Source organism: Zootoca vivipara, chromosome 1, assembly GCF_963506605.1.
Source record: "Zootoca vivipara chromosome 1, rZooViv1.1, whole genome shotgun sequence".
NCBI classification, from domain to species: domain Eukaryota; kingdom Metazoa; phylum Chordata; class Lepidosauria; order Squamata; family Lacertidae; genus Zootoca; species Zootoca vivipara.
Genome location: NC_083276.1, coordinates 48,548,338 through 48,566,662, shown reverse-complemented (window position 1 = coordinate 48,566,662; position 18,325 = coordinate 48,548,338). Strand labels below are relative to the sequence as shown.

At 40.7% G+C, this 18,325-nt stretch overlaps 1 protein-coding gene across 2 annotated transcripts in view; it reads left to right on the top strand.

The window, feature by feature from the left end:
- Positions 1–18,325, top strand: part of FUT8 (fucosyltransferase 8) — a 91,538-nt gene that overhangs the window by 13,050 nt on the left and 60,163 nt on the right. The window contains exon 1 of one of the 2 annotated variants that reach the window (XM_060274168.1): positions 9,953–17,680. The exons of the other annotated variant lie outside the window; for it this stretch is intronic. The gene's annotated coding sequence lies outside the window, so the exon portion shown is untranslated. Of the gene's footprint in view, positions 1–9,952; positions 17,681–18,325 lie in introns of those variants that run through there. 2 annotated transcript variants of the gene reach the window in all.

Below are 18,325 nucleotides of genomic sequence, written 5' to 3'. Positions count from 1 at the left end.
CGTAATACATAACAACATAAAAATATCTGTTGTCAATGCCAACATACCATCGCTTCCAATGAAGCTACATGCAGACTCTTTATAGCAGGGGTGGCCAACTTCCAAGAGTTAAAAACTAGCAGTGATTGATCTACCCCCTTTTGGGGGTTCAGGTTGAGGTTGTTGAGCTTTTTTTTAGGAAGGAAAGCCATCCATGTTTTAGCGGGTTCAGGTCAAAGTTTAGCTTTATTTAGGAAGGAAAGCCCTGTTTTGGGGGCTTCAGGGCAAAGATGTAGAGCTTTTTTTAGGGGAGCCAAAGTTGCTGAGCTTCTTTGGGGGGAGCCAGTGATCTACCACAGACGTCCAGTGATCTATTAGTAGATCATGATCTACCTGTTGGACATGCCTGCTTTATAGCAATAAAGGGGTGCTGGCCCTTTAAGGCTGAAAGAGAAAACTGAGACATCCATGCCCACCCTTTCTAACACACATCTTTTAAGATCACATCACACAGTGGCTGCCCAAACAGCTTGGATGATAAAAGACACAAAGGAGGGAGGACAATTGGGAAAGATATAACACCATTGCATTCCCATGCCTTCCAAGCCTCCTTATGCAAAACCACCCAGTTAAAACGGAACTCCTTTCACACCTCATTATCGCTGGAGGTTTCATTAAACTGATAAAGATCCCCCCTCCCCAAGGACAAGAGTAAAAGCTGTGGTGCCGACCATTTGCTACCTGAAACAAGGAAACAAATTGTATCTTAAATACTGGCACAGGAGCTTTGGAAGGCTCGCCCTGTCCAGCCTCCTCTCTTTGCGCGCGCGCGCGAGAGAGAGACTTCAATCCTTCAGCAGCCAGCTTCAAGTTCTCTCTCTCTCTCTCTCTCTCTCTCTCTCTCTCTCTCTCTTCCCCCCTCCCTCCCACCACGATCCCTGGGAGGAACATCAGAGTGAGTGTGGTGTTTTACGTACAGTGTTTTAATCCACACCCCAGCTCTTCCAATTCTGGTTCTCCATTCCCCCCTCCTTTTTTTGCTCTAGTAAGAGCAGCAGCAGAATGAGCTGAACGAGCGAAGGCTGTGGGGAGGCAGCCCGGCCGAGCTCCAGCAGGAGGGTGTTGCGCTCTCTCCCCTCCTCTCCCTCGCTGCGTCCTTTTGCTTCTAGAGAGGGGCAGCTGCCAGCTGGCTTCTAGAGTAGGGCAGCTGCCCTAACTTGCCCCATGGTGAGTACGCCCTTGTAAGATGCAATAAAGATAATTGTTTTGCAAAATGCAGTTACAGGAGCAAAGAGAGCAAAGAGATCCTCATGCATCACTTCACATTATTTCATGTGCTCAGTTATCCATTCAATGCATAAATGATACCAGAAGCTATGATCTACTTCACTAAAATTCAATAACCAATAACAGGAGTTAAAATAAAGTCATGTGCTTCCAAATAAGAACCCCTTTTATAGTCACGTGGTAAATAAACCTTAAGTAATACTAACCTAGTAAAGGTCTGCATGATATGTGATGCAGACACTTTATGATGTCAGACATTCCTGACATAAAAATTTCAACCTCGCTGCTCTTGGATTTACTACTGTTCCTCTGCAGCTGTAGATAGGAGCCAAACTCTACAGATAAATCCTTTAGTGCAGGAACCTTTGGCCCTCCAGATGTTGCTGAACCCATCAGTCCCTAAGAGCATGGCCAATGGTGAGGGATGATGGAAGCTGTAGTTCAGAATATGTAGAGACAGAAAGCTTCTTCACACTAATTCTAGAGAATGAATGATTCTACTCATATTTAGTAAGAAAAGCTAAAAATTGCTAAGGTTACCAATTTTCTGTGGAAAATAAAGTACTGGAAAATGTTCTGCCCCACATCACTGATGATTAACGTGACTGTTTGCCACTAGATTATCAGATTAGCAATATGTGCCTTAGGGCAGGAGGAAGAAGCATAGAAGTTGCCCTTGCTACCAACTTCATTCTCTTTTAGGAACTTGAATGAAATGCTGCAGGTTGGACTACATGGGCTTTTTGCTTTCCCATTCTTGACAATACTCTATTGTATCTTCCCCATAAGAAAAGGTTAAAATGCTTAGTTTTGTTGTTGTTGTTTTTTAAATAAAAGTTTAGGAAAGGGAAGGACTTGGCTGAGATTTATAAAATTCTGTTATGGTGTGGAGAAAGGTGGATTTTTCTTTCTTTCTTTCACACAGTAGTAGAGCTTGGCCTCCCAGTGAACTTTATTGAAAACAAAATGAAGTACTACTTTACACATTAAGTTCTTAAGTAATTAGCTGTCCATGGATGGGGTGATGACCATTGACATATATGGCTTTAAAATGGATTTACACAAATTCATAAAATATGGGTAGCAACACTGCTTCTGTATTGGATATGTTATTAGATGTTATATCACTTGTGTGTTTGCTCCCCATGGCTCCTATGCAATGAAGAGTGAGATGCAAGTTTAATTAATAATGATGGTGATGGTAATGATAATGTTGTTGTTGTTTAGTCGTTTAGTCGTGTCCGACTCTTCGTGACCCCATGGACCATAGCACGCCAGGCACTCCTGTCTTGCACTGCCTCCCACAGTTTGGTCAAACTCATGTTCGTAGCTTCGAGAACACTGTCCAACCATCTTGTCCTCTGTCGTCCCCTTCTCCTAGTGCCCTCAATCTTTCCCAACACCAGGGTCTTTTCCAAGGATTCTTCTTTTCTCATGAGGTGGCCAAAGTATTGGAGCCTCAGCTTCACGATCTGTCCTTCCAGGGAGCACTCAGGGCTGATTTCCTTAAGAATGGATAGGTTTGATCTTCTTGCAGTCCATGGGACTCTCAAAAGTCTCCTCCAGCACCATAATAATAGTAATCGCTATTAGTTATCATGGCCAAATGAAGCTTCCAGGCTATGTGCTTCGGAATGCTATCTGCTGGGTGTGGAATCTATATGGGGAGGGTTCCTTTGTTCCTTGCTTGTGACTTCTTAGAAGCATCTGATTGATCTGTTGCAAACAGGATGATTGACTAAATGGATTTCTTGATGATGGTCTGGTTTAGTTGGATGGTAAGTCTTCAGAGTAATATTCAGATTTGGTTTGTTGATATTCTTTGACTGTTACAGTGTTAATAAGTAATTTAATACAGTGTTACTAAATAATTTAAAATTTTAAACAAGTTGATATGTTAAATAACCTAGCTGTCTACACAGTTATATCTGCTTGCTGAATTGATCTTCTTGACCTAATTTGGTTAGCCCCTTTCTCAGTTTTGAAATTCACCATAGCTGAATTGAACTCTAGCCTTCTGGAGTTCTTAGAGTGTAAACAAGCGTGTGAATGGGAACAAAGTGGTATGGAATTGTATACTTGGCCTTTCAAAAAGCTTTTGACAGTCTATCAAATAATGCTTCAGAGTAAACTTCACAGCCATGGCTCATCTTATTGATTGGTGACTGGTTAAAGAAAAAGAAGTAAGGTACAAAGAAATGTACTGTTATTGGATGGAAGAAGTAAGAAGTGGGGTATTTCCAGACTAGCTGAATGGGTATTAAAGTGGGCAGTGTGTTCATTGTTTGCAAGATTAAAGTGATACACACTGAGGCAAAAAAAGAAAAGAAAAAGCCTAACTGCCCATATACAGTACAGTCATACCTCGGTTTAAGTACGCCTCGGTTTGAGTATTTTCAGTTTAAGTACTCCGCGGACCTGTCTGGAACGGATTAATCCACTTTCCATTACTTTCAATGGGAAAGTTCACTTCAGGTTAAGTACGCTTCAGGTTAAGTACGGACTTCCAAAACCAATTACACCCATACCTCAGGTTAAGTACGCTTCAGGTTGAGTACTCCGCGGACCTGTCTGGAACAGATTAATCCACTTTCCATTACTTTCAGTGGGAAAGTTCGCTTCAGGTTAAGTACGCTTCAGGTTAAGTACAGACTTCTGGAACCAATTGTGTATTTAAACCGAGGTACCACTGTAATGAGACACCGAACAGGAAAGGAATCTTAGGGTTGTGATGTATAGTTGAATGAAAACACCAGCTTGGCGTCAGATTCAACTAAACAGTTGTGCCAGTGGGACCAGGTCAATGAGTGTCATAAGCGCAACGAGGATTTCCCTCCCCAACCCACTCCACATGCCCCCTCTTCATTGGCTGTGCACTGACAGAATGATCATCATAACACAACTTTGAATTCCACCCTTGGTGTGTGCCAGCTGTGATGAGGCCAAATCCAGTGCTTGGAATCATTAAGCAATGCACTGAAAACAAAACTGCCAGCATTGTGATGTCCTTATATAAATGTACGGCACAGTCACACTTGGAATGCTGTGTATAGTTCTGTGTATAGTACCCATGTATCCAGCAGTAAAAAAAAGTTTTAAAATAATAAATTTCAATAGGACTGATCTAGGGAGACTGGGGGATTCTTTTGAATCGCCCTTTTGATTTTATTTCCCTTCAAATAAACTCGAACCAATCAGGAGTATCTCAGAAATGCATTGAAAATTTTATAACACTAGGACAGGACTATGAAGATCCTTACTTGCCATGTGTGTTTAAACAAGATTGAGAGAATTACTGAATGAGCAGAGATCTACAGTAGGTTCCTGTTCACTGCTGAGGAAGTGTGACTTAACTTTGTGCACACTCATGAAAGCGAGCATACAACTAAAGCTCCGTTGGGTGCCAAGTATTAATAAAACAGCAAGGTTTGAGTGTTCACTGTTTCTTTGCTAAAAGAGGAGGATAGGGAAAGAGCCAGAACAGGTGGAGGCCATGCAACTTTTCTCATATCAGAAAACTGTGACAGCTGTAAAATAATTTTCAGTATTTTACATATTTTACTGATCCCCTTTCACAGTGGGATCAGGTGTTAAACAGCGTTGTGTTATTGCCCCAACTCTATTCATTATTTTCATTGCCATGATCCTACACTTTGGCAAAGGGAAACTCCCCACTGGAGTACAAATCATATATCGAACAGATAGAAAGCTCTTCAATCTGAGCAGGCTGAAAGCAAAGAGCAAGGTTACCGTAACTTCCATCATAGAACTTCAGTACAGTGGTACCTCGACTTACGAAGGTTTCAACTTACGAAGTCGGCAAACCTGGAAGTATTTTCGCCGCGTGCGCGTTCTGCGCAAGAGCAGAAGTGCAAAATTGCGCTCCGCGCATGCGCAAAATGGACGCTTCGACATCCGAAGGTTTTGACTTACGAAGAGCGCTGCAGAACAGATCGCCTTCGTATGTCGAGTTACCACTGTATGCTGATTACAACGTAGTGCGCGCACGCTCAGAGGATGACCTCCAAACCATCCTAAATATCTTTGCAGAAGCTTACGAAAAGCTTGGCCTATCACTCAACATCCCAAAAACCAAAGTGCTACACCAACACGTACAAAATAACCCCTCTGCAGCACCATAAATCCAACTCAATGGTGTAACGTTGGAAAATGTCGATCACTTCTCCTACCTAGGCAGTTATCTTTCCACAAGGGCAAACATTGATGCCGAAATCCAGCATCACTTGAGCTCTGTGAGTGCAGCTTTCTCCCGATTGAAGTCCAGAGTGTTTGAGGACCGGGACATTCGCAGGGAAACCAAAATGCTTGTTTACAAAGCTATTGTACTACCAACCTTACTGTATGCTTGTGAAACATGGACCACTTATAAATGCCATCTTCAACTCCTCGAAAGATTCCATCAACAGTGTCTCCGAAAATTTTTACACATCACTTGGGAAGACAGGCGAACTAATATCAGTGTACTGGAAGAAGCAAAGATCACCAGTGTTGAAGCAACAATTCTTCAACATCAACTTTTTTGGACTGGTCATGTTATGTGGATGCCTGATCATCGTCTTCCAAAGCAACTACTCTATTCTGAACTTAAAAATGGAAAGCGTAATGCTGGTGGTCAACAAAAGAGGTTTAAAGACTGTCTCAAGGCAAATCTAAAAAAATGTAGTATAAACACTGACAACTGGGAAACACTGGCCTGTGAGCTCTCCAGTTGGAGAACAGCCTTTACCAAAGGTGTCATGGACTTTGAAGACACTCAAACTCAGGATGTAAGGGAGAAACTTGCTAAGAGGAAGGAATGCATGGCAATCCACACCGTGATCAACTCCCGTCTGGAAACCAATGTCCCCACTGTGGAAGGACGTGTGGCTCGAGAATTGGCCTCCACAGTCACGGACTCATTGTTAAAACCGTGTTTATGGAAGACAATCTTAATCGGCTACGAGTGATAGCCAAAGAAGAAGAAGATGACTTTTCAGTTAGATGCTATTTGCAAGGGAGCAAGTTTTGGAGAAAACTGGAAGTTGCCACACACCCTGTGACATCTTCCCAGGTCTAGTGGGCACCAACTGCCACTGTTCCAGACTCTTACCTTGCTTTCTTTACTGGAGCAGGTAGGGGAAGGAAAAGGTTCCACAACCAGTTGTGCTAATGGACAACTACTTACTTTAGCCTGCAAGGAGTGGGAAGGAAGATGGCTGTATTTTCATCCTCCAAGGATGACGAAGGATGAACCCTTCTTCAAGGGTTAAAAACATTGGCCTAGAGGTAGAAGGCATGTGAAACCTGGCCACTAATGCTTTATGTCTGTGATCTATTGCCCCAACTACTTTACTGAAAGAGAATTAGCTAGCTTCAGGTCAGGAACACATGTTTTTTTAAAAAAATGTTTTTGTTGAAATTTTATTGGGTAACAATAGAACATACAAAGCCTCTGTTTTCAAGTCATGGAATCATTCAAACAAATAAGTCATATTCAGGGTGAGACATAACTGTTACAGGTAATATGGGGTTGTGGGAAATAAGTTTCAGAGAGAGTTCCCTGCTTTTGGCTGAGATAGTTTTAAAGGGTAGCTTGGTCGATGACCTCCATTGAATGTGGTAGCTTGCAGTGTGGGAGAGTCTGAATAGTTTCCCTTCCCACTTAAAACAAGATTCTTATTACTTCCAATCATTCACCATTGTGTGGACCAAATGCTGTCTCCTCTAGTCAGTATGTTATAAAGATGATAATATAAAAAGTGCTCGCCATATATGCAAGACAGGAGTGCCTGGCGTGCTATGGTCCATGGGGTCACGAAGACTCGGACACGACTAAACGACAACAACATATATGCAAACCAAACAAACATGTAAAGCAATCAAGGGAGCAAGTGTTTTTAGGTCACCATAGGTTTGAATTTATCTTTAGTAGTGATACTGTTTTTCAAGCTCTGCTCTTCTGGATTAGCATTTTAACATGACACCTCTTGCAGGATATCACCTATATAGGACTATAGGTGATGGAAGCATGATTTCAGTCTGAACTCTACCCTCAGGAAGGTTTGCAACATAAAACACAAAAATCATCTTCAGAGGGAGCCCTATGTATAATGTGTTGCAGTAATCTACCTTAGAGGTTACCAGAGCATAGACAACAGTAGTTAGGCTATCCCTGTCCAGGTAGGGGTGCAGCTGGACCACCAGCCACTGAGTCCATCTGAGCCTCAAGCAACAGCAAAGGATATAGAAGTACCCCTTAGCTGCGAACCCGTTCCTTTAGAGCAGGCATAGGCAAACTCGGCTCTCCAGATGTTTTGGCACTGATGATGGGAGTTGGAGGGCCGAGTTTGCCTATGCGGGCTTTAGAGGGAGTGTAACCGCATCAAGAGCAGGCTATCTCCCAGCCATCTGATATAGGGAACCACCCACTAACAGTGCCTCAATCTTATCTGATTGAGCTTCAGATTGTTAGTTCTCATCTAGTCCATTACTGAGGCAAAACAATGATCCAGTACAGAAACTGCCACACCTGCAGATGTAAAGGAGAGCTGTGTGTCATCAGCGTATTGCTGACAATGTACCCCCCAAATCTGTAGGATCCCACTCAATGTTTCATGTAGATATTAAACAGCAAGTGGGTTATAATCGAACTGCGAGAAACCCTGCATTGAAGGCTCCACGGAACTGAGCAACACTCTCCAAGCATCACTCTCTGAAAATGACCATCCAGGTAGGACTCGAACCACCATAAAGCAGTGCCACCCCCCAAAAAGCCTCAGACAGCCACTACAGAATGTTATCCTGGTCGACTGAGAGTTCAAGGACAATTAACAGGAACACATACTCCCTGTCTCTCTCCCAACACAGGTCATTGTGCAGGGTGACCAAAGCAGCTCTTGTGCCAAAACTAGACCTAAACTTTGATGGAAGTGGATCTAGAAAATCCTGCTTCTCTCATCTGAGAGTAAGGAATCTCGTTAGGAGTCTTTCTCTCCTAATCTCTGATATAGTGGTACCTTGGTTTTCAAACTTAATCCGTTCCGGAAGTCTGTTCCAAAACCAAAGCGTTCCAAAACCCAAGGTGCACTTTCCCATAGAAAGTAATACAAAATGGATTAATCCGTTCCAGACTTTTAAAAACAACCCCCAAAACAGCCAATTTAACATGAATTTCACTAACTAACAATACCATTGATCCATAAAATGAAAGCAATAATCAATGTTCTGTAGTATAAAATAAATAAGACAGTATTGTAGATGATAAAAATTAATTTTTTTCCTTACCCTTCTGATGATAGTCATCCCCCCCACACGCTTATTTCCATGCTTATTACATAAAAAAAACACCGAAAAGGGGTACAACTTAAGAGGGGAGGGAAAATGAAAGAAAATAAAATTTGCACAATCTGTTAATAAGATAAAAATTATGACATAAATTTGTGATTGCAATTTCATGTTACAACAAAAATAAAAATAAAAATCTCATTATCTTTTATACCCGACCTCCCATTTTTCCTTAATTCTTTTTACATAAATTTACTGCCATATCAAAATGGTATTTTTATATTAATATTTTCACAGTTTATAAATGTTTATAATTATATAAACAATTAATAAAAACTGCTGGGATCACTCAAAAGCTGCTGCAGATTTTAACATGGTATGATTTGGTTTAAGATATGTTCTGAAGGCCTCCCATTTTGATACAAATTTAATTCTCTGTTTATTTTTATTTTTTCAGATAGACTATCTAATTCAGCATATTCAGTCAATTTTTGTATTCACTCTTGTCTAGAAGGAATTATGTTGCTCTTCCACCTTGCTGCCACTGTTGCATAAAAAAATCTTTAAATTTTTAAGGAATATCTGAATCATTGATGCCCAACAGATATGCCTCTGGTTTCCTAATGTAAATGAGTTTCTTAACATTTTTTCTAGTTCAAGTGGATTTCCTCCCAAAATTTCTTAATTTTTCTACATTGCCACCATACATGGTACAATGAACCTGTTTGGTCCCCACATCTCCAACAATTACTTTTGGCTCCTTTGTACATTTTGGCTAATTTCCATGGAGTTAAATACCACCGGTGTTGCATTTTTAACAAGTTTTCCTTTATGGCATAGCACGTAGTAAATTTCCAACTATTCTTCCACAGGTTTTCCCATTGGGACATTGTTATAGCATACCCAAAGTCTTGAGACCACTTCATCATGGCTGGTGTAATTTCCTTCTCCTCGACTTCCCAGTCGAGGAGGAGGCGATAAGCTTTAGTGAGGGTTTTACTTTTTGAATTTATTACGTCGGATTCAAATCTCAAGGTTTCCTTGGCGAACCCTTTTTGTTTATCTACTTTAAATCTTTCGAATATTTGACAATATTGAAACCAATCTGTAATGACATCTCTTAATTCCTCAAAGCTCTTAAGTTTCAGTTGGTTCTCTTCTTCTTTTAAAAGTGTTTTATAGGTAGGCCAATTTTCCAACATTTTTTTTTCTTTACCACTGTGGTCTCTACTAGAGAGGCTCACCACGGGATTTTGAACGCCAACCAATCTTTACGGGTATATTTCTCCCATACTTTAAGAAGTGATCTCCTTATGATATGATTTGAGAAACCTCTGTGTATTTTTGCCTTTCCATATATTAAATAAGTGTGCCAATCCCAATGTCATTGTTTGGATGGGGGGGGGGGGGGTTATCCATTTCCGCAGTCACAAAATCAGTCAATCATAAAATGAAAAACAAGCCACAGTCACAAAAATGAAAAAGCCACAAAAACAAAACCGCAAAAAATAGCAAAAACAAAAGCACCAAATATCACCTCCAAACACTGCAACCAGAAACAGAAGGCTTTAATTACGATTGGGGTGGGGGGACTCAGATGAGCGGCGCAAGGGCAGAAGCGGGAAGAAAATAGGCTTAGTTACGATGGGGGGGGGGACTGAAATTTGCTGTGCAACAGTAAAAACAGAAGCTCAGGAGCACGTTCAGCTTCTGGGGCAAAGTTCGAAAACCGGAACACCTACTTCTGGGTTTGCAGCGTTTGGGTTCCGAGTTGTTCGGGAACTAAGCTGTCTGAAAACCTAGGTACCACTGTACATGAATTTGTATCCTCCTATCATTCACATATGCCATTTCTCTATCCAGAACTTTTAATATGACACCTGGTACATGGCAGCGACGGGACATGGCGGCAGTAACAGCGGCAGCCTGCAAGGCCTTGCGGACGCAACGGTAGGTGATGGCAGTAGCGGCATCCTGCGAGGTCTTGCGGTGATGGTGGCAATAGTAGTGGCAGCCTGCGTGGCCTTGTGGCGACACAAGCATCGGGGTTTGCAAGGCCTCACTCTGGCAGCAAGAAGTGGTGGTGGCCTGCAAGTCCTCCTGGCGGCAGTGGGAGCTTAGTAGATGCTGTAGCAGCCTGCCTCAGCGAGGCCTTGCAGTCCACTTCTGCTTCTGTCACTGTCTCCTGCTGTCACCGCTGTCGTCGCTACTGCTGCCACTACAACAAGGCTTTGCAGGCTGCTGCCGCCACTGCCCACTACCATGGCAAGGCTTTGCAGGCTGCTGATTATTGTGCTACTGCCGGGAGGCTGCTTCTGCATCCGCTTCTGCCCCCCTCCCCCACCATTGTTGATTCTGCTACCAGCAGGCTGTTGCCACTTCTGCCACCTAAGAGGCTTGCTGGTAGCCCCAGATTATTTGTATTCGCCATGACTCATCACCATACTTTGAATTGTCCCGAATACCACCATATGGTAGAACCATAAGTCTAATTTGGATGTGTTTTGGCTTGCTGAAACTGACCATGAGGTGATTGGTAATACCATTTATCATTTTTAGACCCTTAAGTAGTAGCATTGTCTTGTTTGCCTCTGTGTATTTCCTTCCTTATTTAAGATATTGTGATATATCAGTATATCGCTATATTTAGCTGGTGATATATCACAATATTGAAAACCTGTTATCGCTCAGCCCTACTGCCTATCTGCAACCCTTCGTACAAAACTTAATTTCAGCAGGTAGCGTGGTGAGGGGAGGCAACCATGCAGATTCCAGGGGAGGCTTCTTCTTCAGATGCATATGTGCATATCTGTTGGTGACCCTGTTGTAGGCTATTGCTGATTCATGATCAGGACCATGATTCACATCTCTGCAATAGTACTGTATATTCCTGTGTATAAGACTACTTTTTAACCCAGGAAAATCTTCTCAAAAGTTGGGGGATCTTCTTATACGCCGGGTCGTTTTTCTTATATATATATACGGCGAGCATACCCCAAACTCTTTATTTTAACTGGAAAAGTTGTGGGTCGTCTTATACGCCCAGTCGTCTTATATGCCGGAATATACGGTATATCATTTATGGAACATTGCACAGAACATTTCACAACATAACTTTACAATCAATCAGGAGAAACTGAATTGTACTCTTTAAAGCAGAGTTTTCCTAACTGTGTGTCGTGACACGTTAGTGGGTCAGCTGCAGTGTGTAGGTGTGTCTCACAAACATCATCCACACTCCTTCCAGGTCTGGAAAGCTGTTAGTTTGCTAGTAAAACTGAATTAATATGTTGCAAAATAATGCATGTCTAAAAAGTGTGTCACCAATATGAAAAGTTTGAAATGCTCTGCTTTAGAAAATGACTTTGGGCTGATAACTGGGTGAAGTGTTAGTAGATGAAAACATATTTCCCAAATGGTTATGGTTATGGAAAGAGCTTTGAAAGTAGATTAAAGTTTCGACTTCCTGAATATTGGCTGTGGACACCCCTGTACTAATTTCTTTCCCAGTGATGCAAGATCTGTTGAAAGCATAATGTAGAGTTGGGAGTAAGACTGCATCTTGCTGCCCTTCACTCAGGACTCGACTCAAAAAACAAAAACAGATTAGCAAAATTTGCTGGTGTTTATGGGTTACAGGGAGAGCTATATTGAAGTGCTAGTTTGAGAATCCTCCTATTATATTGGTCTCTGTAGGCCAATGTAATAGACTGTTGTATCTCCTTCAATGCTTTTCAGAAGATTCTTCTCCATTTCTTGCTTTGATATGTGTGACTGCAGAAAGAAACACTGGAAGAACATTAAGAAGTAAACAACTCTGTTTTTCTTCTACATGCCTCCATAGGGAATTCTGAATAGATGGTACCCTTGAAAAGCTTATAACTTAGCAGGTAGCTACAAGTTCCTTTCCCAAGAGATGGGAGAGGACTTGGAGAGCTGGTGTCAAGCTAATTCTTGGCCCCTTTGCAGTTTGTCCCACCACCAGCCAGGGAATACTTCCTTCACAGACTTAAATTGAATTCTCTTTTTCTTTTTGACACTTCCTGCCATTCTCAGTTTCTTATTAAGATGTGAAACCATGAACCCCCTGCCATACCTGGTATTTCTGCTCCCCCCCCCATATATGACCATTAACTCCTGGCTGTTTTACATTTCTCCAGGACTCTGGCGGAGCTGCCTCCATACTAAACCTTTGTGGTAAGCAGCCTCCCTTGTCTCTTGTTTACAATATCATTCACTTATACTGAAAGAAGTGGTCATTGTTTATACATAAAATCTGATAAAATATTTTAATTATCTCACAATCAATCTCAATTTTCTTAAGATATTTGAATTTCATGACTTGAGAAATCAAATTTCAACATTTTTAATTTAATTCATCCTTTCATTAGACTTTGTATGTGTGTCCCTCAGGAATAAGTATTATACAAAATTATTTCCTAAGGGCAAAATTAGAATGATCAAGTGCTAGTGTAGTAATCAGTACAGAAAATATCAAATCCTGCCATTTCGAATCCATTATATAAGTATGTACAATGATGGGGAGCAAAAAGTCAGCTATTGAGTGTTTGGCAGTTTTCCACTCGAATGTTAAAGAATTGTGAAGTTAGAGATGGTATGACCTTCTTCAGCAGTACAGTCATACCTCGGTTTAAGTACTTTCAGTTTAGGTACTCCGTGGACCCATCTGGAATGGATTAATCCACTTTCCATTACTTTCAATGGGAAAGTTCGCTTCAGGTTAAGTACGCTTCAGGTTAAGTACTCCACGGACCCGTCTGGAACGGATTAATCCACTTTCCATTACTTTCAATGGGAAAGTTTGCTTCAGGTTAAGTACACTTCAGGTTAAGTACAGACTTCTGGAACCAATTGTGTATTTAAACCGAGGTACCGCTGTACTTGAGCACAAGTGCAGGGGATATTCAGCATGAACACATGATTATAATTCACCATTGTGTTTACCAGTCTCTGTTTTCTGGCATATAAAAAAATGATCGTTGTCTTTGGCCACTTCCCCTCCTTAAGAAGATTGTTCTGCATAAGCACATCAAAATTTCATTTTCAACATGAGTAGAACTGGAAAACTCTTTTGACTCCGTTCATGGGTAAACTTTAAGTCTTCATATTGATGGAAATAAGTAGTCAGCAGAGGTGAAACAACTTGAGGGCATCCACTTTCAATTGTGTGTGTCTTGAATTGCACATCATTTCCAGTGAGATTGTTTCTTTGTGTAAACTACCCTGTTTCTCATATTTTAAGACATCCCCATAAAAAAAGCCATAGCAGGATTTTTAAGCATTCAAGGAATATAAGCCATACCCCGAAAATAAGACATAGTGATAGGCGCAGCAGCAATGCCGGCTGTGGCAGGATGAGGAGGAAAAAAATAAGACATCCCTTGAAAATAAGCCATAGTGTGTTTTTTTTGAGGAAAAAATAAATATAAGACGTGTCTTATAATATGAGAAACACGGTAGAATTTTCTGCAATGATGTGGGGGACTGTGACTAAATGTTAACCTTAATGCAATATCCTTGCCTGTCCTGTGTAGCACACTAAAAAACCATGCATGTAGAGCTGGAGTCTGGGGGCTTATGTAGTTACTTGTACTCAAGTGTCAGTGCCATAGTACACATAAATGTGTATCACATTGGATATGAATGAACACATGTATAAATTGTTTCCTTTTCAAATGAAAGCAAGCAGGAGCCAGATCTTTTTTAGGGCTGTGGATGGACACCCTGTTACAATTTGCAGCTCCAATTTGTGAATCTAGATTGGTCACAATCTGGTTTTAACAATTCTAGGACCATTCTGAATCTGAATTTTGCAAATTGCCAGAAATCTCATTGACCTGTATTGTGAAAGGAAAATAACCATACCTTTATTGTTTTTTGACATAGGGGCATGAAATTTGGGGACATGGTAGCTCTTATAGAGGGGATTAACCCTCCCAAATTTTCAATAGCGCTAGGATTTTATCAGAGCCACCTTTAAATTTTGCTTTTTCCTAAAAATATTTTTAAAAAGAATGGACTACGAGTGCTCAGTCACACCATTTCCCATGGATGTGTATTTGCCCCATTCCAGAGCTCTGAGGTTTTTATTTTAAAATAGGTTTGAGATACAAGGCACGAGTATAAGGATCTGACTGGCATAAGCAAGCAGCAGCATAGAGATAAAAATATACATAGGGACATGGAATTTAAAGATATCATGGCCCCTATAGAAATGATTAACATGTTCAATTGCAGGTGGGTAGTTCCAGAGATCTTCATGTTTGCCATCTTTACAGTTTATTACCCCTGCCTTTTCTTTAAAAAAGATCCTGCCATATTGAGGGCAGATTGCAAGCCATGAGTGAAGGGAAAATCAAAATACTATTTAATAATAATATTCACTGTGGTTAGTAATTGGGATAGTAGTAGTAATTCTGAAGTCAGAATGCTAGCTAACATGCACATTAATTTTGGCTGACTGGTTAATAATACAAAAGTTTTGTGTAAACCCAGTAGGTTACACCACCCAAGCTGCTTAGCAATTGCAGCTGCTCCCCTACCCCTTACTCCTCTCCTCACTCTAGCATTCTGCTTGTATGGTGTTGGAGAGACACTGTCTGGCTTTCTGAGATATTCCTTTGAACTATAAATCTGTACAAATCTGTATGAACCTATTTGGGAAAAATTGGATCCATTCTGTAATTTTACCTGCTTTTACCCAATCCAAACAGGATATAAATCTGCTTGGACAGGCCTGATTTGGTTCAGAATTTAGACACAGGCCTAATCTTTCTACAGTTGATGTTTATCAGTATTTTAGAGAGGAAAGTAATGGTGTATGGTGTATATGTGCACTTTGTATCTATTCTGAGATTTGATTTGATTTTTTGCACCACGGGAATATGTGCTTTGCCTAACTTGGTTGGCAGGATAGACACAACTAGTTTAGTTTTGGATGTAATTGCAAACTATGGAATACCACAAACTAGGACATATTCAGAGCATGTGAGGGGAGGAAGAAGTGGAAGGATGAAATAAATATGTAGAGACTGGAGTGTTTGAGCATGAAATACTGATCCATGATTTGGTTTTAAATGGTAATTGATACAAACTGAAGAACTCTTTTTAAAATGTATGCAAGTAATGGAGGGTGACCAGTATTTTTGTCTTCTGCTTAGTGCATGAAAATAGTACAATTTATTTCACAATGGCAACATGGATAACATGTTACCAGGCATTGCAGGCAGGAAAACTAGACCATTGCTGTTTGATGCTTCTTTTAATACAGTGGTACCGCGGGTTACGAACGCTTCAGGTTACGAACGCTTCAGGTTACAGACTCCACTAACCCAGAAATAGTACCCCAGGTTAATAACTTTGCTTCAGGTCTAGAACAGAAATCGTGCTCCGGCGGCAGCAGGAGGCCCCATTAGCTAAAGTGGTGCTTCAGGTTAAGAACAGTTTCAGGTTAAGAACGGACCTCTGAAATGGATTAAGTTCTTAACCAGAGGTACCACTGTACTGACTATTAGAAGGAAAAAAGAATGTGTCAGTTTGGGTGCGATCATCACTTGTTGACTGCAAATTCAGTGTGCTCCTTCTCGGAGCCTTGTTATTTTCCTGATTATGCCAGATGCTGCTGCTAGGTTGGAGTGGACCATATACCGGTATGTCTGGCTGAGCAAAGCAAGGCCTTTGGTTAAACTTGCCCTTTTGACATTCTTACATGACAATCTATTTATTTTGTAATATGATAACTCCCTTGGAGAATGAGATCTGTATGACATTTAGTACACAAGTTGAAGATGCTTAATGTCCAGTTAAGGTTTCAAAGTGATTTTAACTCTTGGGGGGAAAAACATGTGCAAACTGCTTTTAAAGATGAATTCTAATGCAATGCATTTCATTTTGCACTCAGTGCCATCATCTTGTTATAACCAGAAGCTTTTGTTTGTTTCATTTTGCCTTATCAGCAGCTAGGTTTTTGTTTTTTTAAAAAAGCTTGATGGTGTAATTCAGCATATGCACAGTTTATATAAACTGTAATAGCACATGCAGTGCTATGCTGCTTTCTGGCTGCTGACTTGAGCTCAATTTGCAGTTTGCTGTTTTCTCAAAAGAAATCTGAAGTGCCTTTCAGTAACAATGCTAAGTTAATAACTATAGCATCCATTAGAACCATTTTCAGGAGGTTTTTTTCCTCAAGCAATTTACTAAACACTAGTTTTAAGTAGAGCATAAACTTGATCAAGTAAACATATCCTTTGTTGGCACTGCCTTCTGAAACTCAAACTCTTAGTTAAAGATATATAAAACTTATGGGATAGGTTGCATTTATTAGCCAATTTCTGTTTGTAGAAATTGCTCTGGATTATGTTCTGCCACAACTTCTTTATACGATAGTGAACAAGGATGTATGCATTGGATTAAAGAAGCAACCTGCTTTCACTCTAAACATATAGCTGGTTTGGATTGTTTGTTTTCCCCTGGAGGGATTTGCTCTTTGAAAGGCTGCACACACTTTGGCTTTGTAAAACAAAGTGTGCATGAGCTTGCTGGTGGTGGGGATGTGATACTGAGTTTATACAACAGTCTCTATGTGGGCCAAAATGGATGAGAGATCCATGAAGGGATCCCTTAATATTTCTATTTTTAGCTAAGAGTAGCTGTTGCATCCCACACCCCTATTAGATTATGGCTGCAATATTGTGAGAAGTGGAGTTAACAATTCCCTTAATCTAAATCTCTCCCAGAGATTGCTATTTACCCCACTGGGGAAAGCCTACACAGGCACTTGTGTTTCCTTTGTTGATTAATCAGTTTTGCCTCTGTTTTGCAAAGTGAATTATAAACTGACCCTCTAAAAGAGAACATTATGCTGAGAGCAAAGTGACTGTTCCTGATAACAGTTAAGTGTGTCAAATACGGACGGGATTCGTTCTGGAGGCCTGACCGTAACACAGAACTGACACAAGCCGAAGCGCTGCATCTGTGCACATGTGCGGCACGATTTAGTGCTTCTGTGCATGCGTGAGCAGCGAAACCCAGAAGTAACCCGTTCCGGTACTTCCAGGTTGCTGCAGGAGACAACACGAAAACACGTAACCTGAAGCAGACGCAACATGAGGTATGACTCTATCTGAAATGATTATACTAATATGAAGCATTATCATAAACATAATACAATACTACAAACAGGGTGAAATTTCAAACTGAATACCTGCAGAATCATCCAATCATACAAGTGGGGGGAAAGTACTTGTGTGTGAGAATGAAACAACAACAACCAACACCTGGAGATAGAGGACCTAACTAGGGTTGTTGTTTTGCTTGTTAGGTAAAATGAGGGCCATTCTTAAAATTCTATTGAGTATAGTTGCACTGGCTGCCTGGTGGAAATCTAAGGCAGTATTTATTAGCAGGCCCCTCTACCCAACTGGTGATATTGTATATAAAAAGGCTTTTGGGTGTTGAATTGCTGGAATGCATTGTTATTATTGTTTATTAGATTTGTTAATCACTTGGTTCCCAGAGGTATGTAACCTTTACAATTTAGATTTGCACATTGTCTTTATATTCAGCAGAAGAGAGAATGTTCCAACTGTGGACAATCAGTGTTATACTGATGCTAATATTGGAAAAAAAATGCTATCATGACTCATAGCCACTGATAGCATTGATGATTAAAATTCTATTTTTCCGTAAGAAAATGAATTTGTTTTCTTTTCATTAAAATGATTTTCAAATGCTATTTGAATTTTGGGCAAGAACT